Here is a 24,299-nt window from a genome sequence, read left to right on the forward strand (position 1 = left end):
TCACCTGACCTGGCCTGAACTATTTTATTTTCTGTTCTATTCCTGCACCCATCAGATGAGCATTTGAACATCTTCCAGCAGTGCATTAAAACCAAAATGATTATGCATCTTTCAACTATTGTTTTCACAGACTCCCCTCTGGGGAGGAGTGTTTGAAGTGCAGCATATTATTTTGATAGGATTTTAAGGCAGTTTGGTTTTTGTGAAATGTGTATCCTCTTATGTATTTTAGAATCACAGAATCATTTAGGTTGAAAAAAACCCTGTAAGATTGTTGAGTCCAACTGTTAACCCAGCACTGCCACGTCCATCGCTAAACCATGTCCCTAAGTGCTACATCTACACATCTTCCAAATATCCCCAGGGATGGTGACTCAACCACCTCCCTGGGCAGCCTGTTCCAGCACTTGACCACCCTTTCAGTGAAGAAATTTTTCCTAATCTCCAATCTAAACCTTCCCTGGCACAACTTGAGGCTGTTTCCCCTTGTCCTATTGCTCATTACTTGGGAGAAGAGACCGACCTGCCTACAGCCTCCTCTCAGGGAGTTGTAGAGAGTGATAAGGTCCCCCCTGAGCTTCCTTTTCTCTGGACTAAACAACTCCAGTTCCCTCAGCTGCTCCTCATGAGACTTGTTCTCTAGACCCTGCCCCAGCCCCCTGCCCGGCTCTGGACACGCTCCAGCCCCTCCACGTCCCCCTGCAGTGAGGGGCCCAAAGCTGAACACAGGGGTCCAGGGGCGGCCTCACCGGTGCCCAGCGCAGGGGGACGGGCACTGCCCTGGTCCTGCTGGCCACACTCTTTCGCATACCAGCCAGGATGCTGATGGCCACCTGGGCCACCTGGGCACACAGCTGGCTCATGCCCAGCCGGCTGCTGACCAGCACCCCCAGGCCCTTTCCCACCAGGCACCTTCCCAGCCCCCTGCCCCCAGCCTGTAGCGCTGCCTGGGGTTGCTGTGACCCAGGGGCAGGACCCGGCACTGAGCCTGGTCGAACCTCGTGCCATTGGCCTCGGCCCATCGGTCCAGCCTGCCCAGATCCCCCTGCAGAGCCTGCCTGCCCTCAAGCAGGTCAACACTCCCCTCCAACTCAGTGCCATCTGCAAACTGACTGAGGGTGCACTCAGTTCTCTCATCCAGGTCATTGATAAAGACATTAAACAGAACTGGCTGCAGCACTGAGTCCTGGGGAACACCGCCTGTGACCAGCCACCAACTGCATTGAACTCCTTCCACCACCACTCTTTGGGCTCGGCCGTTCAACCAGATTTTTATCTGGCATAAAGTGCACCCAGCCAAGCCACAACAGCCAGTCTCTCCAGGACAATGCTGCGGGAGACAGTGTCAAAGGCTTTCCTAAGGTGCAGGTAGACAACAGCCACAGCCTTTCCCTCATCCACTGAGAGAGTCACCTTGTCATAGAAGGAGAGGAAGTTGGTCAAGCAGGACCTGCCTTTCACAAACCCATGCTGGCTGGGCCTGATCACCTGATTGTCACGTACATGCCATGTAATGACACTCAAGATGATCTAGTCCATAACCTTCCCCAGCACTAAGGTCAGGCTGACAGGCCTGTACTTCCCTGGCTCCTCCTGCTGGCCCTTCCTGTAGATGGGCATCACATTGTGTAACCTCCAGTCAACTGGGACCTCCCCAGTTAGCCAGGACTGCTGATAAATGGTTGAAAGTGGCTTGGTGAGCACTTCCACCAGCTCCCTCAGTACCCTTGGGTGGATCCTATCTGGCCCCATAGACTTGTGTCTAAGTATTGCTAATGATTTCACCTCAGATTATGGGGGCTTCATTCTGCTTCTCATCCCTGTCTGCCAGCTCAGGGGGCTGGGTATCCAAGGAACAACTGGTTTTACCTTTAAAGTCTAGTAAAAGAGGGCATTAAGTATCTCAGCCTTTTCTTCGTTCTTTGTCATTGTTTCCCCCCATCCAAAAAGGATGGAGATTCTCCTTAGTCCCCCTTTTCTTGCTAATGTATTTAAAGAAACATTTTTTGTTGTCTTTTATGAAGTAGCCACACTTTTATTTCACATAGGAGGTGCTAAAGAATTGCACTGTGTACTTTTAGTGAAAGGGGATGGGATTTGAAGTGGTCTGCATTTCTTAAAGGAATTCTTTCCACCATTTTATTAGACCATTTTTTCTCTTTCCATCGAGCCAGAGGATCATAGCTCCTTACCACTGTCTTCTTCTGGATGTTTAGTATGTCTTGGAGATGTCCGGGGTCCAGATGACAAGGAGGAGGACCAAGGCACAGAAGTGATTTCAGAGTTCTTCAGGAAGCTGGACTAGATGGTGGAGGAGAGATTTGATGTGCAGTGATGTTCTCAGCTGGCAGAGTTTCTTGTGTCACAGTATCTCCATGCCAATATCTGCCCATGGTTGGACGCATCTAGCCAGCCCAACCTGAAAGGCATTACTCAAAAATAGCTGTATATGGGAGCTTAGCATCAGCAGTCAGCGTCAGCTGTATTACTGTGTGTTGGAAGAAAGATTCCTTCTCTGAGGCACTGGGGATTTTGGGTTGAAATGTAACCATGGCACAGGATAGGAGGAAGGGATATTTGATTCAGGAATCTTAGCTCAGAGTTCAGAACATGTTGACAAGGCTGACTTCTGGGTATACAGATGGGCTAATGGTTAATGGCTAAAAGCCAAAAAGAGCTGTGTTACTGAGAGATACATGATATTTCTCACAGAGCATGACCATGCTTCTAAGCAATGATGAGTTTTGATGCACGCTGTAGTTATTGAGAAGGTTTTGCCATCTGGTAACATGTTGGGGAAGAGTTTATAAGCTTCAGGGAGGTCAGAGAGGTTTTATTTGTCCTATATTTTCTGACACCTTGCTTATACGGTAAGCCTCTTGCTCAAATTCATCACCTTCCTAAGCGTAGAAATGCAACTCTGAAGGTTTTGAATGCGGTTAACCCTTAACAAGACATGACTAGAAGCATCTAACTGAAACCCTTAAGAGCAGCAGTTCCCAAAGTTTCCTATCTGTGAAGCCATTTTGGTGCCAAGGTAGAGTTTTCCTGTGCACTTCCAGGACCATGAGCATTCCCAGTTCTGGGCTTGGGATGCAGCTCAGTTTGGGAACCTCTGCTCCTGCTCTGTGGGTTCCTGACAGAGCGTTCTCCTCGCTGAGCCCTTTGAGTCACAAAGTCTTGACTTTCATGGGAATCTCTGTTTCTCTCTCCTCTGTAGCCTCTGTTAGAGATGAGAAATGAGAAAGCGTTAGCAGGGCTATGCAGGTGGGATGAAGGCTTTCATCGCTCCTCTGTATATTATTACCTTTTTAATTTTTAAGAACAGGATTCTTGATCTCATGTTTTCCTCTGTAGCACGTGGGATGTGCTCATGGATAAGTAGCTTCTGAGTGGATTTGGATTTGGGAACAGATCTTTGGCTTCAAGAACATGGAGTTTTCCACAGAAGGTCTCCCAGTGAGTTGTGTGCCCTAGTTTAAATAACTGTTCCTTGAAAATTGATGTCACTTTCCACTTTGACCAACTTAGTGCAGCCAAGAAGATGTTGGTGTCAGTGGTGCAAACTGACTGCAAAGCCAGCCTGCTATTAGTAAATGATGTCTGCAACCACACTGGTGTTTTACTGTTTTTAAAAATATGCCTGCTTTTGGCTGTGCTGTGGAAAAATAATGCCCACTGGAGTGTTTCTGCTTCTGACCATCTTCTGACTGTGACCTGACATGAACTCATTTATGTAATGCTTCCTAGCAGCAGTGCTACTGCTGGAGGTGTGGCTGTTCCTGTCACCAGAGGTATTTCCATCTCAAATTTTAAAGGTCTTTCTAGCTATTCAGTTCAACAAATGGCATGCCAGGAAGGAGGGGGTTTCTTCATGATCATCACATCACTGGCGCTGGAAGCCACCAGTGTTTTATCAATGCCTGCTGTGCCAGGTTGGCTTGCTGAGAAAGGCTGTGTTTGTTCTTTTGTCTTGTAGTGTGTTGCGAAAGACAACTCCTTTTTTTGTGTTGCAATTCCTTCCCTCCTGCAGGTAAGGGATATTGGTTGAGTATTGCAGTAAGGCGACTCCTGATTGATATGTGTAATTTTTTGCTGTTGTGCCAAATGCAGACCAACCATGTGGTTTCGGAAAATTTTAATGTCTTAGCTTAGGGGTGGATTTTCAAACAGTTGACTTCACAGGAGCATTGCTATGGCAGTCTGAGGCTCTGCAGCTGACACTTCATGGCTTTGGTATCAGCAATTTTTAAGGAGTCAGTATCAATGCAACATAATAAACAATAATATTTAGTTTCAGGCCAGGAATTTCCTTCATCATCTATGATATTAGTGGAAGTCATGGTTTCTTTACTGTAGCGCAAATCTAATGTATGCAAGGATAGACACTTCCAGATGTGCTTCCAGGCCTGAATCCAGAACTAGAAATTTATACTATACTTCATTCACCAGCAATGGAAATAGGGCTTGGATACCCCTTTATTTCTTTGAGCTGCCTCCATATTTCAAGAGCAGGGGCTTTGTAGCGTGAAGGTGTAATTCAAGGTTATTCCTGTGCTGACTGCAAGCACTCAATTCTTTGCATTTTAAGAATTAAGTTCTCTTGGAGTGGAAGTGGTGTGTCTCAGCTGAAGACTATCTTAAGATATTCTGGTAGTGATCAGTTGTCTATAGCCAGACATCTGGCACAAATCATATGGCAAGAATCAGATCTGTGCCTTACATATCCCCCTGAAATGAGTTAGACTGCTCCCGTGGAGTGTGTTCCTTGGGACACTTCCTTGCCACAGATTTGTGCATCCATTCACAGCAGCTCTCAAATAGCAACACTGGACACCAAGTATTCTGCTTGCTTCTTCTCAGATGCTAGAGCTTATTTATAGGGCTTTTTATTTTTTTTTTCTTGTCTTTTGTTCTTTATTTTCCCTCTTCTCCACTCTTTCAATTTCTATATGGGTAAGATTACACATCTCAGCTTAGAATTTATGTAAACATGTACTTGTCTCCGGTTCTTGCTCATGATGGCTTAGAAACCCTGGAGGAAAATTCTGTAATTTAATGTCCACTCATGTGTGTTTTCAGTACTTCATTTTAAACAAAGCTATATACAGAAGCTTTGGCAAGAACAGAATAACAGAAATGCCGTCCCCACTATTCCATGGAGTACGAAGCGGTAATTATGGGGATAAATTGTCCTTATTTTCTATGGGAGTATCTCACCACTTCAAAGGCTTTCCTTTTGACTGCCCAGCTGATCTATCTCACTGTTAGGTGCTGCAAACTAGAGTTGGAAGCATTTGGGTAGATGGTGCCAGAGACACCTGAGCTATAGTCCCAGCAAGGCAAGCTCTGAGGACTATAGTAAAACTCAGCTATAATCCCCAATTCATATTACTGCAGAATACAGTATGGTATGGAGGTGTCTGGGCTGGCTCTCCATAGAGCCAGACAATACCCACAGTACATCCAAGCTCATGTGCTCTGTCGGTAGGGCTTATCAGTCCAAGAAGCAACGTCCCTGGCATAGCTTCACTGCAGCTGGACCAAACTGATGTGTTTACCTACCAAGTGCTGTCCTGCAGTGTGAGGTATCGTTGCCAGCTTGGTAGGGCATCAGCTTGGGGACCTCTCCATGTTGTGGCAAAACTGATTAAAACCTACATGGGGAAGCACCCACATTTTTATTACAGTTGAAAACATCCTCAAAGGCATCCGTGCACTTCTGTCCTTTCTCTCCTAGGTGCCTGTTACGTCTCTGGCTTTCATTGCTCAAGGCAAATTTTGTCTTATTGGCAAACTGCCTCATTTTAAATAACCTTCCATTTTGAATTTGCAGTATATAAGCATGGCTTTGGTTTGCTTCAGATGACCAGGGCTGTATTCTGCAGCATAAAAGCCACTAGTAGAAGGCAGAGAATGTAACTGATTCATCAGTAATAGGATCTCAAATGCATTTATTTACTTCTGAAGTGCACTGGGAAATGCTTTCCTTGAAAACCGCAAACTGCGATACGTGTAGGTTGATAATTGGGTGGTTTTGCTGAATATAGAAACCAACAACTCTGCGCGTAGACTAATTGGAAGCATAGAGACCTTGCTGACACCTCTGTGATGCAGGATAATTTGGGAAGGATAAGGTCATACTAGAAGGCTTGCTCGAATCTCAAAGCAGAATCTGACAAACCTTGGAAGGTCAAAAACGGTGTTTTGCCTGGATTCTCCTTTTCTGCCGCTGGACCCTACTTCCTCCAAAAGAGGTTAAAAGAAGAAGGGTACTTTCAAGTTCCTCTTTGTAAAGGAAATCATAAGTGATGGGAAAATAATGCAATTGATGTAATGTAAACCTCTCCCAAAGTAACTGGAGAAGGTGCTGCAGAGGCTTCCCAGCAGTTATACATTGAGAAACATTCTTAATCTCCTAGATAATGTGGAAAAGTAATGACATTTGTTATCTACAAGTCCTCACAAGCTGAGGATGCAGTTTATAAAACTGTATTTGGCTCCCCCTCCTTTTTATCCTTTATTGTAATCCTTCATCATGGATCATTTTACATCCAAACTCACCTTCATCTACTATCATACTTCAGTGATTTATTGACATCACAAACTTCTGATTAATAAAGCTAGAAGAACATCCATCAGAAGAACTGAGAATGTGTGATCATTTCCTCTCAGGCTCTCATTAGCTGTGGTTGTCCTTCTGGGAGTTTTATCTTTGTCTTTCTATTTCCCGACTAAATCATATGATGTTTAAAAATAATTTCCTACAATTAATCTTTTGTTTCTCTGGCTTTTTAAAAGCTTTGGTTAAGATGGAATATGATCTCTACATTGTCAGCTGAAATAAGTGGAAAACAACCCAAACTGTCCATGTATGCTCTGAATGAATGAGAGGGCGAGTCAGAATTAGTAGATGCTTGATTCACCTTCCTTCATTCCAGATGGACAATACAAAGCTCTACAGATAATTCTATGACCATATAACATGTTTGTGGCATAGGTAGGAATTGCACTCGCGGTATCTTTTCTAAAAGAATTTCCTTTTTCTTTACATTGCTTCAGTTTTAAATGACGTGAGTTGTGGTGAAATGCAACTGTGGTATTTTCAGATTTTCTGCACCCAGTAAACAGGCAAGGTTTTGTTTTAGAGATTCCATACTAAGTTCTCCTTTTGATGAGACACTCCTAGGTTAAAATACCCTTCAAAACCGACTTCCCATGTCTTTTCTACATTAGCGACAGACTGGAGAAGAAAATACATAGTATGCCTGAAAGTGATAAGTTGAGGTTAGAGGTCTAGTCAAAGTCAAGTGCTAGGGAGTTACAGCTGTAGAGAGCTGATGCTTTGAATTATAATCATGTGATTAATGTTTCTAACGTAAGTGGTTTTGGGAGTTACAAGGACTTGCAGCAACACCTTGGATAAGTATGTTGAAACCTGCTTTTAGAGATACTTTATTTATAGCACATTCATTAGGTTGGACAGAATGGACAACATGTGCTTATGTGGTTAATGATAAATCCATCTGAGGACTAAACTGGCCTGCTGAGCTATGAGAAAGCCATTTGTAGGTCAGATTTTTCTGGAGAGGGATGGACTTGAGAGAAACAAGTCTTATTTGTTTGGGTGGGGAGCAGGGAGAGGGAGGAAGCTGAAAACAACTTTTCTCTGCTGTAATATACGTAGGATGTAAACGTTACAGATGTTCATTCATTTTTAAAGGTCATTTGCTTGTGAAGTCTGTGTAGCTGGCTTCATAAATACCAAAACATGGGAAGGAGCAGGCATGCCTGGGAAGGTACAGGAATATTTTTTATAAAATAACAGGTAATCGAATGTTAACCTATGAAAAGTGCAGTGATCTCTATGAAACTGCAAAAGCTAGAAAAGGCCCCACCTCTGTGGCGTTACAGTTCTGCTTGTGGGATTCAGGCATTCTAATGTGAAATGAAAGGTATTAAACAAAAAAATTGTCTGTAAGACAGTTTCTTCTGTTTGAAGTCACCAGAACTTAATCCTCCTACTGTAAGTGGTTTAAGATAGTCTGTCAAATACAAGTAGTTTCCCTTGACAAAACAAGGTGAGAGTATAGCTAAGAAAAACAGTGTTTTGGCGTATGGTTAGTGTTGTGGCTCTAGTTATAGATCTACCAATGAGACAAAAAAGATTGGTTCCCGTCTTATCGCCCTCTCCAGGGTAGTGCAGGTCGTTCATCCACAGGTCCCACTGGTTCCCACCATGGACCATGATGCCACTGGATTTCAAACTGAGATCTGGACAGTTCTCACTAAAAAAAAACCCAACAACAACCAACACAAGACATAAAACAAAGACCTTATTCACTCCCTTTATGTAGCACCCAAATGCAGAAGTGTGTTATTTCTCTCTAGAATCTCATTAGTTGCTTGTCTGGATAGGACAGGTAAACCTTGTAGACCTAAACACCTCACAGGTGAGTGACCATCGGAAAGGCATTGCATGTTGCACATCCTCACAAATAAACAGGTAAAAGCTGTCCTTTTGAAACATGCCTTTTCCCTGCTGCTAGTCTTATTTTTAGGCAAAAATGGAAACATGATGTTAATTGTCAAGGAAGCTAATTGCAAAGTGACTACTCTCAAATGTGTTGCCCATATCTTTTCCAGGTGTTGCTGCTGCAGGTGTTATTTTAAGTGAGATTAGTTTATCAGAACTAACTTTCAAAAAAGCTGGCTGATTATAGTAAGTAGTTTTAGATAGAGAAAATGGCAGGTAGCAAAGAGATATTTAATTATACACATAAATGTACAACAAAACCAAGTTCAGGAAGCTATCTCAGATTAATTCACATTGAAAATTCATTTGTTACTCTCAGGATAATGAGCTGTGAAAGAAATGGTGGCTTCTCCCCTCTCTTGACACCTCATAATCCAGAGTGGATGCCCTGCTGAGAAGACACACTTTAGTGCCACACAGCTTACTGGGCTCCAGCAGTAACTGTGTGAGACCTAATGGCCTAATCAGAGTCTACCTCCTTCAGAGGCTACACAAGATTACTTGTTTCTGGCATCAAAAGGCATGATGACACTATTATCATATTTGTTTTATAGATGTGGAATAATCTGTGCTCTGTTATGCCAGGCAAACACATATCTTGCTTTTGGCCCCCATGTTAGACACTGAAAAATTAGGTGCAGAGATTGGAAGAATTAGCTGGGCTCCCTCTGTAATCCCTGGCGCAGGAGGGGCAGCTCTAGAGGTGATTCATCTCACCTGTCTTAAACTGTGGATAAGACAAATTATCCTTCACAAGTGCCAGTTTCTTTTTATTAACTACAGAGAGATGGCATTAATTAAAAAAAATAAAAAAAAAACAATAAAAAAGACGGTATTAATTCAGATCTGCTTTTGAGATGGCTAAGCTGAGTGGAGATCATCTCACCCCATGGATTTAAGGAGTTGCACTAGTGCTTTGAACTGCAAGGGTAAAGCTCTAGGGTTAGATGTGCTCCTTGCCTTGGACAGCTTATGGACAAAAGTCAGTGTCTGAAGTGCAAGAAGTAAGGATGTTAAAGCTGTGTGGAAGAGTCTGAGACTCACGGGAGCAAACTTGCATTTATCTGAGAGTTTGGGTTGAAGCAAAAGCCTTGTGGGCCTTTCTTTTAACTTGTCATTCTAGGATTATCTATGTTTTAGTTAATTAAGTGAATTAAATAGTACCAGGGCCCTGCCACTGGAAAATTTTATCCATGATCTTAAATTTGATCACGATCCCTGTTTATCCCAGCCCAGTGGCAGCCCTCTGGTATGGCTTGAACGTTAGCATTGGCCAGAGCTCATTCCCAACACGTGGTCTGGATAGGGCTGTGTTTAGCCTCCAGCGTGCATGTGGCTGGACTGTGCTGCTGGCCTCAGGGCCAAAGACCAGTTCCTGACTCTGTTTAGTTCATTACAAGGTGCACCAACTGTCTCTTGGCTTTCTGTTTTTGTTATTTTACCTTGTCGGGATCAGAACCATGGGGAAGCTGGTATAGTATTGATGGGCTTGATACAGGGCTATCCTTACTCTGAAATAGCATGGTGCTATCTAAATCCCTTCTGCTGTTCTCTCTAATCTATAAAGACCTTGTAAATCTGATTTTGGCCTGGATACCCTAATCTGCATCATGGGCTGCCCTGTTTACTGATTTCAGTGGGCCACACTGGAGTATGTCAGGGTTTGGAGCTGATAGTAGTTTTTTGAGTTGGTTGAGCAAACAGATCTGCAAGACCTCTTCTTGACAGTACACCAGCTCTGATCTGAAAGGAGACACAGCCTTAGACATCTGTTTTAAGGGCATAACTGTTCTGAGCTTATTTGAACTCAATACAAGGCTCTGTTTATATTTCTTTGATTAATTGAAAATAACCTCTTGTTAGGGGAGTGACAACTGATACCTTAAGATTGTGCTCAAGTCATTCACAAGGGGAAAAAAAAATACACCAAAGGTTAGGCAGGTCAAAGCCCTTGTTTAGATCAAAGCATATGTTGAACACTGTATAAATGCCAAATCTTAAAGTGTTTTGTATTTAAGGTTGAAGTTTGGAGTAAAATGATACTGTAACAATAAATCCCTAATTCAGCTTGTTAACGCGCTACCACATTCACAAAGGCATAGCGAAGAGAGTGATGCTTCTGATGGAGCAACTGGATACTGGTCTAAGTGTGTTCAAAATTTGCAGCATAGGTGAGATCGTTACTGTAATACCACATCCAGTTCTGGTAGGCACATTTCAAAAAGGACTTTAATGCAATGGAAATGGATCTCAAAAGAGTGACAGGCACAATTTGTGGTCTGTCCGCAAAGTCTGCCTTTACTGTGAGAGACTAGAAAAGCTCAGCTACTTTTATTTGTTCAGGACAAGGTTACAAGGTAACTTGTCTGTGGTTTTGTAAGGTCAAGCCTATGTGGTGAGGGAACAGCAGGCTCCAGCTTCCACTTGGAACTGCGTGGCCTGGGTGCTTTCAACTGCAGGAACCCCAACTGTGCCTGAGCTTGAAATATTCTAGCTGTGCTGAGGGTAGACTGAGGCTGGGCTGTACCTTGGTGAGCTGCAGCCCTTCTCTGTCCGTGCCTCATCTGTAGCTTCCTGGGGTGGATCAGTAACTGATGGCTATGGTTGAGGGGGGAGAGTGAGGTCAGACACATACAGAATAAAAAGGCAGCCTTTCTTCTTGACAGGGTGATAGCCCCTGAAATAACTTACCTGGGGTAGATTGTCCTTCACTGAAAGTCTCTGATTCAGGGTGGGATGTCTCCTTGAAAGATGTGCCATAATTCGTAGCAGTTCTGGTCTTGGTTTGGGATAGCACTCTGTGGCTTCAGCTGTGCAGGTGGTCAGACCAGGTGACTGAAATGATCAAATGAGTGATCTCACCTGGCCTTAAGATACCCCCATTAAATAGGACTATTTAAAAGTTCTTATTTTAATGGTAATATTATATTCCTGTTGAACTGACTGGAGAGTGGAGATGTCTCAGTGAGGCCATCTTTAGCCTGAGAAAGCTCAATTTTAAGGAAAAAAAACCTCCCACCACTTTCAAATTTGTGGCCAGAATGACTATGCTTATATTTTATTTCCAGGAAAGAGCTGAATCTGAGGTTAGACCTGGGTTCCAACTGTCCCTAGAGCTTACTGTATCTGGTAGGACATCTTTGAACAGCATGAGGGGTGATTCACCTACTTCCAAGTGAAAAGTAGCCATTTGACCTGCTCCCCAGTCTATAGTGACCTGTTGTGTGGACATCTCATCCACCCTACAGCGGTGGTATGGGTCCCAAATTGGGAAGGCAAGAGGACCCTTTAGAGAGCCCCATGGGCTCCTGCCAAAGGGTTTATGGCACTGCCTACTGCAAAGGCAGGTGGAATTTGCAGAGACCCTAAAGTCAAGGAGGTCTGGGCTGCCTGCAAGGACACGTGCATGCCAGGTGTTAGGTCTAAAGGATGCTTTAAAAACTGCCACCCAGTTCAATAGCCATTGTACCCTCCCACCATGCACGTAGAGAGGCGTTCAGGGGATTTGCCTTGCTGGAAGATACCCACCCAGCTTTGTTCGATTAAGGCAGTATCTTACATCCATCAAGGCAAAGATCTGACCACATGCCCATGTGACTTTCTGCTTCTGTGGGTCATGCCATCATCATGCCTTGCCTTGGGCTGCTGCCTGCCTTGTCCCTGAGGTGTGTGGAGCAGTGTGCTCCTCACCAGGCTGGGCACAGGACCCCAGCAGCCCTGGCCGGTCTCCTGTGCCATCCCCATGCACCGGGAGCTGTGGGCAGTGCTGGGTTTCGAAGCGACTGGCTGCAAGCGCAGGCAGAATTACCCGGGCTGTCGCAGCAGCTGACCCACGGGGTGCAAGGGGGGGCCGTTGCTTCCTGCCTGCTGCTCTCAGGCACAAGCTGGAGCATTCAAGGAGTTTAGAAAAGCAAGGCAGCTGCTGAAAACAGCATTTTGCTCTCAGTGTCTAACATCATCACACCACTCCTGCCCAAATAAATAAACTCTGACGGGAATCCCCCCCGCCCTGCGTCATTCTTTGCTTTAATAAAACTTGTCACAGTGCTGTGTGTTTTTTGTTTTTTTTTTTTCTCTTTTTTTCCAGTCAGCAGATTTTTAGGCTGGTTAATGAGGGGGAAAAATTTTTCTTCCCCCCCCCCCCAAATTGCCTCCCCCTTCTTTCATGTCAGGGGCCAAGTCTGGATTGGAGCCTGGTGAAGTTTCTGTGTCATTTCCTGTTGCTGCCCTCCTCGACACTCGCTCCCGCGCCCGCTCCGCGCTCCCCTCCGCCTGCAGACGCACAAGGCGTCCGCCCTCAAGACTGGCGGCTCTTGGGGAGGATGTGAGAAGGCAGGGGCATACCTCACGCTCTCGCCTGTCACGCCACATTCCTGCTCTCGCCATCCCCACAGGCTCAGCACCCAGCCCCGCTGCCAGCAACGACGAAGAACCGAACGGTAAAACAACTTTCTTCTCTCCGAGCAGCTCGGCTGTACTTCCCGGGCTGTCTGCGAACCTAAGGTGGTGAGAGCAAAACCGTCCTTCTGTCTTGCAAACTTTGTCACCGGTAACCGTGGTCCCCCATCCGTGCGGGTGGTGGGGAGCGAGGCGGTTGCGGGGTACCGGGGCTGCGGTGCGGGAGGGACGGGGCAGGGACCGCGGCCGGGGAGCGCCGTGTGCGGGAGCCCGGAGTGGGTCTCGCCCCGTAGGAGGGGTCAGCATCTGTGAGCACTGGTGTTGGTGCTGTTTTGCAGACGCTGGTAGCTGGATGTGACTGATGGGGAGAAAAAAAAAAAAAAAAAAAAAAAAAAAAGAGCTGTTTAAAGGAGGGAGAAAGCAGCGTTGGGCTGTACAGCAGCCAGGAAGGCAGTGAACAGAGGTGAGGGAAGGAGCAGGGGGTGCTCAGCATTTTCACTTATGTGCTTGTCTTTCAGCTTTGGTTTAGGGTTTACAGGTTTTTCCTAGGGCTTGCTTGTGGTAGTGTTCGCGGGGTTTGTGTATGTATGGTCCCAGTGACTGCTTTCCTGACCAGAAGGAACTGATACTTGCGGGAATCGGTATTGCACTCGCTTGGAGGAGCGGGCACAAATCAGCTGGCATCTGTAAAACCTGTCTGTGATGCCTTTCCTCTGCCATTTCCTTATTTGCTTGCTAAACACACACATATTTATTTATTTGTTAGGAAAATTACACAAATGCCTGTGCTTAAAAGTGGAGCAACTGTGACTTCATGTACTATTTCTGTCATTCCTGACTCGTTCGGTCTTGACTGTTTCTTGGACAAACAAGGCATAACAAACTGACGGATAAATCCTGAAGCATGTGCTGGAGCTGAGTCCCAGAGCTTCCAGAGTTAAAAGGCTTTCTTGAACTCACTGACACAGGCAGTAAATTTCAATGTGTCAGTAACTGAGGGAAAAAAAGCACTTGCAGAGCATTATACACCATCAGATAGAGTCAGCACCGCACAACCCCAGGGTCTTCACAGGCAGGATTAGTTCCCAACACCTCCAGCTACTCAGCAGCATTTAGAAAGGTCAATTATATGTACACTATTCACCAGCTAATTACAAGTGGGGGGAAAAAAGCCTTGGAGTTGGCCCTGGGAAAAATGATCCGAAGGCTTTGTGTACAGTGTGCTTACCTCCAAGTCATTGCTTGATTCATGTTGCTCCCGCAACTCCCTCTCATCTGATGTCAGTTTTGTAGTCTCCCTGTGTCCCGTGTCCCCCCCCCCCCCAGTGGGAATGCAGTGGAAGAAGGCACAAAATGAGGAAGGGAGCAAGGGAGCTCTGGGCACACCCTGAGCACATCAGTCCTTTGCCCTGGCCTCCAGCCAAAGCACATCACCTCCCATGGCTGGGGAAAGTTCATGCTCCCTGTCCAGCCTTGGCATCCCTTGTCTTGCTGTCATAAGCAATGGGGGACCCAAGAGATGTTGCTGATAGCTTTGCCTGGAGCCAGTTTCTAGGTAAAACCCCAGAGTTTGTTTCACAGTTCCTATACGAAAGGCACAACTTTAAAAAAATTGAGTTGAATAGGATATACTTTTTGGGGTCTGTCTATCTCTTAGACTCTTTCTGAGTACTGTGCTACTCCTTACCGACTTGTCAAAAAGTATTCCTCACTTTCGGCTGGCTTGTACCTGTACTAGTAAGCTGGTCTTGATGATCTGTGCTACCACACTGGTGATACACATGGATTGGTCTGAGACATCTTCTGGGCATTGCTGGGAGTTAGGATGGGCCAGGGCACTTGAAAAAACGCAGTTTGGATGCAGCCACCTTGTTTCAGAGTGTAAGAGAGCTTAATAATATGTAGGTGTTGGGCTGTGCCAGTTGGCTTCAGGGCTGAAGAATGGGCTCTGGAACGGTTTAGTTTACTAGCAGAGATGTAGCCAAGAGGCTAATGAGCTCACGTAACAGAGGGAGGAGAGAAGCTGTAGCAGGAGTCACTCCCAGCACCTCTAAGGAGCTGAAGAAACAGTGTTTGCCTGGAACTGCGCTCTGTATTTCTTGAAATCTAATAGAGTGACAGATTGACATTTTTGCAGGGGTCCAACAGGCAACAGCTCTGAGGCGAATTGAACCATTGTCTGTGCAAGGTGACTGAGGGGACTAACTGACCTTCAGGTGCTGCTTTTGAGTGATTGAAGGGTGGATAGGACCTGAAGTCCTTTAGAAATCCACCCATACATACAGGTGTTGAGAGATGAGCCTCTGTCTCAAATGCAGTTTTTGGCAGTCTGTTTCTAAACTATCCTAAAACTTTACCTATGGGATGCTATAGTGGGAGTTGAACATAATTTCATCCTTAATTATTTTGGATCTAAATGTGAACCCAATTCATTTTAAGCTCTCATTGCTCTACTGATTTCAGTGAAATTATTCTTGATTTACATCAGTTGAGGACAGATAAGAATCAGTCCCGTCATAACTGCTTTTTTCTGTGACTTGCAAAGGAGAAAACAAGACAAGAGAAACCCAGTTAGGGTGAGATCATGATGGGAACTGAAGGGTCTTGAGTACCACAAAGACCTTTCTGGCTTTTATTTGCTTTCTTGCCCTAAATCTCAGCTTTTTCTTCTCCTAATGGAACCTTGCTCTTAGCTTTTAGCAAGTTCTGGGTCCCTGCTTTTACACAGAACTGCTGTTAAAAGCAAAGACCAAGGTTCCTGTCTCGCCTCTCTCCTTGTACGAGCGCGTTCTCCACACCACACTTTCAGTGCTCATGTGGCCCAGACAGATGAGTCAAGGAATGGAGATTCCAGTTCTGCTGCTTACCTTGGGAAAGCGCTCTGGAGCCCAACAGATTTTACTGTCTGCAAATATTTCCTGTTGCACAACATAAATTGTCTGTTTCAGTTTAATCCTGTTGTCTTAAATTACCTCACCAAAGCATTACCTTGAGTAAGGCCTCTTCACGGCCACTTCACTGCAGTGGGGGAACCAGTACTGTAAGAGGCCACAGGCTGTGAAGACTGCAAGAAGGTGAAGTGAGCACTTGCTTCCCTTTCTCTGTCTTGCACAAGGGCAGGGCGAGCAAGCCTTGCTTTGTAACAGTGGGTCTGTGCTACTTCTAGCCTCTGAGCCAGACCCTTTGCTCCACAAGCCCATGGTGGCCACTGATATCTCCAGGAAAGATCTCTCGTTACTGGTGGCTTCTCATGGCTCTGGTGGTCCTTTTCACTGAGCAGCTTTTCCCTGCTTCAGTGCTTGAGCTTGGTGTGGTGCTCCCTGTCCTGCTTGAGGTTGTTCCAAGGATGCTCTGCTGCTGCCCAGCAGGGTATGGTTCTGATGGGGTTCACCTTGGCCCATTAATGCTTGTGGGTGCTTCCTGGCTCTGTCCTGGCTGCCTCCCCAGGCTGAATCAGGCACACTGTGTTGATTCACTTTGCTCTTGTGTCGCATCAGCTCCAGTTCTTGTGGTATTTAAGTGCTGATGCACAAATTAAGGTAACATTTACATGCTCTAGTGAGTCTTCAGCTTGCCTGCACAAACCTCTTGTTTTCTTTCTTCTAACATTGTGCCACTACCTGAGAACAGTCCTTGCCTCCTTGCTCCAGGGAGCTGTTGGTCCCTACTTTGTTTAAGGGACATTGTCATAGCAATGAGGACGTGTAGCGGAGACAGTCAAGACTGACCAGACCGACATCCCTGCTGCTGGCCAAACGTAGCCAAAAAGGTGCATGCCTCCTTCCCTCTCCAAACAGTATCGTGTTTGCTTTGGCTATTTTTAAACATATTTGCTACTGTAGACTGAAGCTTGCTATCAGTCTGAGCCTTGCCACTGTACGACTCACAGCTATTTAAAATAGACTAATGCTGAGGATGGAAGGGCCGTTTTTGTTCTTCTGTCTACTGGCTTGGGGCTGTCTGATGTGTTGGTGGTTGTGGCAGAGTCCTCACTTCCCAGTAAATGGGCTAAGGGCACCAAACAACTCGAAGCCAGGGGCTTTTCTTCCTTACCCTGACTTCTTCTGGACTTGAACTGATAAGGGGGTGAGAGGCCTCTGTATCCCATCAGCAATCTCCTCAGTCATCCCCTCCCTCCCTGGAAGTGTTATTTTTGGTTAATTCATACAGGTCTGGGCCTCCTTGGTCTAGTCTGTGGGAGGAAGCTCAAGGCAGGAATTTTGTAATAAAAGCCAGATTTTTCTCTGGAGGTAGAGTGGAGGAGGCCAGTCTTGTTGCTTCTCCAGTTCTTGTTAGTTCTTGATCAGCTTAATCTGGTAGCTGTGAAAGGTTTTCTTTCCCTGCTGAGAATGAACTTGGCCTCTGAGGAAGGTCACCATTGGGATGTTCACCCTGACATACCTGATTTTCACAGAGTCACTGGTGGGAATCCCAGCTCAAGCTGCTTGGACCTCATCTTCCTGATGCAAGTTCCCAGCAGTTTACTGGGGATGAGTCTTTCTGAATGTGCCCCAGGCAATCTGCACCGTGGCAGAGCCATGACATTGCTAAACACAAGTTTTTCTCCAGTGTGCTTGGCCAGAGTTAGTTTGCTTTTACCCCGAGCAGCACAGACCAGTATGTCCCCTTTCACACCAGCAGCAGCTGGTTTTGTCTGGAGCAAACACATCTTTGTACCTGGAGCTTGGAGAGTGTCTTAGAGGCTTTCTGTGGTTATGAAAAAAATACAGATCTGACCCTCTGATTTCCTCTGGGACCAAGTATTTCAGCGTTCTCCTCCTCCACTGACCATTGGCAATGGAAAGACCACCACTCCCTGCTCTTGCATCTTTGACTGTCTTTGGAGTGGGGGGTGTTTCTATAGGGAGTGATGCAGGGAAAGCTGAGAACATCTGAAGTTGCCATAGTTCAAATATGCAGGCGCTACCTTAACTTAAATTTACACAGAAAGCTTGCTAATTAAATCTGAGTTTGCTTCTTGGCCATCAGTCACTGCAGTAAGGATAGAGATAACAGCTGAAGCTGATATCTCATCCTCCCTGGTACCCAACACACTACCTGTAAGATATTCTTGTAGAGTTTCCCAACCGGAATTAATTTCACTAGCTTAATAATATACATCTTGTGCTCCTTTTATTTTACTAGTCATTGTGATTCCCTTCTGACATAGCCTAAATTATGCTTGGATTCCTTTTTCTTTTTTTCTTCTTTATTAATGCATACATGGACTGTATAGTCTTCAGAGATTTATTTTTCTTTAATGAAATCAGCCTCCTTTTCCTGGCTAGTGTAGTGCATGAATGTCACATTTAAATATGTGCTTTCAAGTTCAGTCCTTTCCCTCAGACATATTACTTTACACTACATTTGGCTGTGTTAAACCGCAGTGCTGATTTACTACATCAGTGACCATGAAAGCCTCAAATTCCTCTGACTCCTGTTTGGTTGTTTCTCTCTGTTTACTATCCACAACGCTCTGGTTTTTGGAACAGTTGGCAGATTGTTGTAAGCTTAAATTTCTTATTTCTTTTCCTCCACTTGATACAATGGTTGCAATCAGATTAAAATATTTAGCAGATTTGGAGCTGATTACAGAGCAAGAACAAAAAGATCTCCTGAGAGCAATGATGCTGTGAATGTCACAGAAATGTGTGGTGCCGGGTACCAGGTGTGCACAGGAATGAAGGGGTAAAGGTTTGCCCAAAGTTCAGGGAAGATCCCTTATCTCTCTTCCGCAAGCAGGACCTGGGAGCTGCAGGTGACAGTCCTTCGTGCTTCTTGCTTCCTTTTTTTTAGCTTGAGGAAATCTGTTTTCTGTGCTGCAGTTCAGAAGTGAGAAGGATGCTCTTTAGCCAGCTAAGGAGGCTTGAACAGCACTGAGCCTGCAAGGAGGGTTCCTGTCCCCTCCTGAGTTTTGTGTCCAAAAAGTTGTCACCTCTCTTTTCTGTCCCAAACCTGCAGCTGCTGGCCTGTATGGAAGCTCTGCGTATGAGATTTGGTCAGCCAGAGTCTAAATAGTTTTCAGCATTGAGTCTTACTGTTTAAAAAGCAAACAAATGCAAAATTGGGAATTCCCTTCTTTTCGTTTGCTTACTTGAAGAAGCTCAGACTAGGCAAATCTGCCAGGCATACTAAGTCTTCCTGACAATCTGCTTTAAAACAGGGGTTGTATGTAGTGACAGCAACAGTGGCAGCAGAAACCCTTCCCGTAGAGGAAGGAGTACACCATGGGCACCATGACAGCAGTCAAGTCAACCTCCATCGTCTGCTTGCATGTACCTGCATGGGTCTGCATCAGGTGGATGCTGTGTCAGATGGTGGCCATCTCACACACCGCTAGTGAGAACTTCCAGCTGATACTCAGGAAAGGCTTTTCTGCCGTGTCAACCAGGCCCTGAGAGGACTAACCAGGAGGTGGGTGCCTGTTGGGATATATCCCTGGGCTTGGTGTTCCCAGCTGGCTGGCTCTCAGCAGTTTCTCACTCTGCACCTGGGAACACCTAATTGCCCTGCACAGACACCCTGTCTCCCTGGCCCATACAGATATACTTACGGGTTCTGAGTCACCCCTCAGAAATTCCGTGCTCTCCTTTTGGCTGTGCTGAATGCCTGAACACTTAAGATAGGTGCTCTGGGTCACGCTGCCGGGCGGGATTTCTACAGGTTTGTTATTTTGACACCAAGGTAAGGCTTTTGTTAAATGTGGCCTGAATTCAACTTTCCATAGCTCAGCAGGTGCAAAGGACAGGCTACAGTCTGGAGAAGTACTGTTGGCCTTAATCAGTATTTGCAAAGCAGTGTGCAAGGCATTGCCTGTTGTTGTTACTAAGAGAAATTATGCATGTTAGGAGGGGCATCACACGGCTATCACGGTATGCAATCTGACATTATTTTCCAACACTAAACACCCACTGATTCTGTCCAGACCTTGCCTGTTCTGTAATTTTCTAGAGTTGTCTCTGAGGCAGGAACTTGCTTGCAAAAGGAAAAAGAAAAAAAGTATCCATCCAGGGCCCTAAGCTCTCTGCACAGCTTTGTGCAGCGCGCTGCCAAGCATCACACAGCAGAGCAGAAAGCAAGGCAGAGCAGTGCTTGTGAATCACCATGGAACAACATCAGACAAGTGAAGCAGACCCATGTGATTTTAGGCAGGGCTCAAGAATTTAGTTCCTTTAGCTTCAACCCAGGGGGCAAATTTGTTCATTTCCCTGGCATTGCAACAATGATAAAGCCTCTGCACCCATTTGCCCTGAACCAGTAGGGTTTCTGCTCTGTTCTGGCTGTTCCTGTTATGTGTGATAACAGCGGTTAAAGGCAAGTTGGAAATTTGGTGGGACTAATTCTCATGTACATTAAGCTGCTTTTACCCGCTCCTAACTACAAAATATCCTGAAACCAAATGTAAATTGTGTTGTCAAAGCAGTAGAAATGGATTCTGGAATCAGACAGATAGATTCCCTGGTCTGAAGTGAGTATGTTTTGCAAATATCTGTGAGGAGGTGGATAGCAAACTGTGAGTTGTCACCTGCCCCTCTGAGACAGATGCTTAGGACAAAATGCCGACGTCTGATGGCCACAGTGGATGCTGGAAGGAAATTTTAGGGCAGTTGAGGCACCTGTGTCTGTGGACACAGATTGGTCTAGTGGTTCGTCTTTCCCATGCACTTGGTGCATGCAGGTTTCTGAGCCTTATCTGCATGGGTATCAGGTGGCTTGGACTAAAAGCATGTGAGCTAGCTAACTGTGTAACAGCACAGACAGTCAAGTTCCAGCACCCATGCTTGTGTCCTGAACTGTTCGCTACGAAAGGAATTCACTACTATAGCAATAGCATAAGAGCTTTCTTGACCTGTGAATTTTTCCTGTCATGGAAGAGGTCACATAGTTTGAATTGGCTATGAGATGAAGTGAAAACAAACAGCAAAAGACAACCTGAACTGGGGAGAAAGGAATAAAGGTATTTTCTAGCAAATACAGGAATCCAGGCAAAGACAGGAAGAAAACCACCTGCTCGAGAGAAGCAGCTTCGAGAGGTGGACATAAAACTTCCTAGCTTGCCTTTCCGTGTCTCCTGGACAGTCTAGAGTTATTACACAAAAGCACAGCTTGAAGCAAGCACCCCAAATGATAGCCCTATTGCAGTGGCTCTTTGGGACTTAATGTGCCCCGTGGGACCACTATGGATCTAAGGGGGAGACCAAGTGCAGCTGTAAGAGCTAAGAAGCCCTGTGTCCTCCACCAGTCATGACAGTAGGAAGGTCACCTTATCCAACTGCAAAAGGGGAGTGCTACCTCAAAGCCATCTGTCAGAGGGTTCATTCCTTCTTGCTTGCAATATGCTGGAACAGTGAAAAGCTCTATGTGACTGCTTTGTGTTATTAATGAGGGAAGGTTGGAAGAAATCCCCGTGACTTTCTGTTGTAGATGTTGCTTGAGAAAAGACATGCTATCCATGGTGGGACCTCACAGCATGCTAATTCTCAAAGCATGTATGCAAAAGTTTGAAACCGGAGGTTTTGTTGACCCTGGAAGAAAAAGCAGATTCCAAACAGGGACTCAGAAAAAAAAGATTTCCCATTTCATTAATATTTGCTCTTGCTTTATTGAGGAATGGCTGCAGCTTGCGTGTGTTGTGGTTTTGTCCTGTTTATCTTCTGAATTTGCACTTATTTTATTTCCGGGCAATTATAATTTCAAGAGCTGACTGCAAGATAGGCAGCTGAAGAGCCACATCATCTCTTCCATCCTCTCTTTCACTGAATTTGCAAGCTTGGGGTCTTGCTTTTGAGCAGAAATTTTGTGATGGGGACTGTAGGGGCTAGATTATACAGGGAAAACGTGAACCTCCATCAGGGTTTGAATTTCGGCCTACAGAAAACAACCTGATATTTCAATCTGCAAAATCACTTCGGGCCATAAGAACCTACAGATTAAAAACTCATAGTATAGGGAAACTTAACATAAAATCTCCATGGCTTTTAAGGGAATTAGTTCTGCCTTGTTGTTTCCATTGAACCATGTGACTCGGAGAAGTGTGAAGGGAACCTGGTCAGAAATCCCCGGGAGGAGACACAGACTGCTTGAGAGTGGCTGTGGGGTTGTTTCCCCCTTGTCCATGGCTGGGCAGTTGCTCCAGCTGTTGCACTGCCATGGTGCAATATAGAGTCCCAAGTCTTTCCTGTAAGGTTCAAGAGACCAAGAGAAGTCGGTGCTAAGGCAGGCTCCAGTGTTTGTGGGGGAACACCTGTGATCCCTCGTTCCTTCTTCAGAGTATTTAATCTGCTTGATCACTGTGCAGAGTCTGGTACTGGGGGACGATACCAGATTGTTCCATTTGACTTCAGTTTTTTTTGGGCCTTTCAGTCTGAATGTAGGCTCATTACAGCTGCTGTTTACCAGTAGACATTGTAGAAAAATTCTAGCATGCATTTATTTAAGTAACATCTGATACATTCTGGAGGGTAGACAGCACGGAGCAGCTACAGTGCTGTTTCCAAAGAGTTTAAATGGCATCCTTGGCAAGAAAATAGAGAGGAGAGAAAGATCTGTTACATGTGCCTGTGCATTGCCCCTAGAATAGGATCAAAGCTACAAAAAGAAACTGTGTTTTTGTTTCTCCACAGCTGTTAAGAGTTCACAAACTTCCCAGGATCTACATTTCAAGGCTTTCATCAACCAGATTTTGTACATTTACATTTGTTCAAAATAGTTTCCAGGCAGTGGGTGATTAGTGGTTAGAAATGGCTTGCAGTTTGGTGATAATTTGATTAAGTAAAATCCTTAGGAAAATGAACGTTCCAGATCTTTCATGTTTCCCTGCTTCACCTGTGGAGCACAACTCCTTCCCCACCCAATCTCACGGGAGGCATTTCCTTTATCTCCTGCATTTCAGAAAGGAAATTTCAGTCAGGAAAGACAGGAGGATGCCTCCAGCCAGAATGAGCAGCAGGAAAAGACATTAACTCAAAAAAAATGCCAATTTTACATTTTTCCAGGAGAACTTAAAATGTAGTAATTATATCCCTCTTCCCAAGAACTCCATGTACTCTGGTTCTTTTGAATTAATTCAGCATTCAGGACTGTGCTACTGCGCACTGAGGAGTTATAGTGTCTCCAGAGGTGGAGGAAGCACAAGATTCATGGTATCTTGAGAAGACACCTCCTCAGCATGCCAAGGAGAGTCCTCCCCCGCCCAGTAGCATCGTCTGGAGCAGCACGACTTCGTCTGTAAGTCTAAGGCAGTCTGCAAACAAATAAAGATGACCCATATCTGCACATTTCCATGCTGTGCAGTAAGCCAACAAAGAGAATGGGGAAAATAAAAATGAGCAGTAAATATTGAAAGTTTAGTCAGTTTTTAAAGTATGCATAAGTGAAAATAATCTTCTAATGTTGTACAAGGTGGGGCTTTTTTTTTTTACTTATAAGAAGGTAAAGTGGTATAAGAATATAGCTTGACTTGTCGGTCCTTGCTGATAGAAGGACCATCTTGTGTCCTGCTCCTGCCTATGGCAGTGGGGAGAGTGGCAGGGTGAGTTAAGTACTTAAATAGGTAGTTTTACAAAAATCTTTGCTTTATTGATTTACCTCAGGAAATTGTGGTTAAAAATATTGATTTAAAAAAGGGTGATGTCTTTCTGCCTTCCTGTAAAAACTGTTGATATATGCCTATCATAGTCACTGACTCATGTATTTCCACTTGGTGGGAATGGATTTACAAATGTTTGGACTTACAAACACACATGGATTTACAAACAGTTGCTTCGAGTGGTTTGGCAGATCTCCTTGTGATAATGATGTATCATTCGTGTCTCCAAACCATAGGCAGAGCTATTCTGGGGTGGCAGAAGTAGGAAAACAGTCTCACCTTCCTTGTCTCCTGGAGATTTTTCCAGCACTTGGCAATCTGGAATAGCCCTGCATGGAGCTGTTGCTGGCCACCATCTCCTAAAGTAGACCAACCCAGCTGTTTTCATAGGTACTTAAATAAAAGGTGAAAAAGGACCAGTGAGACCATTCAGTCCATCTTCCTGGATAACGGCAGCCATAGACTTTCCTTGAATTAACTCCCATGGCAATTACAGCAACATCTCACCTTTGGTTTTCAAGTGATACTGTCCTTTACAACAGTACTTCCACCATTGCCAGCAGCTGACACGGGTATAGCTGTTACTGCCTCTCTTCTTGGCCCTGTATCCCTCTGTAGCAGTGTGTGTGATGTTAGTGGTCCATATGTCCATGGCAGCGGGATTGGAACTAGGTCATCTCTGACGTCCCTTCCAAACCATTCTATGATTCTATGTATCCTTGTTTGGGAAACCCTGAGCTGTAGTACATTCTCTCAGGGAGTGTCTCCAACTTCATT

The 24,299-nt window shown here is 45.1% G+C and overlaps 1 protein-coding gene across 4 annotated transcripts in view; it reads left to right on the top strand.

Annotated features, from left to right (window-relative positions):
* EVA1A (eva-1 homolog A, regulator of programmed cell death) overlaps positions 1-24,299 on the top strand; it is a 224,367-nt gene that overhangs the window by 145,334 nt on the left and 54,734 nt on the right. The window contains exon 1 of one of the 4 annotated variants that reach the window (XM_040597729.1): positions 12,863-13,042. The exons of 2 other annotated variants lie outside the window; for them this stretch is intronic. The gene's annotated coding sequence lies outside the window, so the exon portion shown is untranslated. Of the gene's footprint in view, positions 1-12,862; positions 13,043-24,299 lie in introns of those variants that run through there. One more of the 4 variants, XM_040597728.1, reaches the window with a different exon arrangement.

This window comes from Falco naumanni, chromosome 6 (genome assembly GCF_017639655.2).
Source record: "Falco naumanni isolate bFalNau1 chromosome 6, bFalNau1.pat, whole genome shotgun sequence".
Lineage (NCBI taxonomy): Eukaryota > Metazoa > Chordata > Aves > Falconiformes > Falconidae > Falco > Falco naumanni.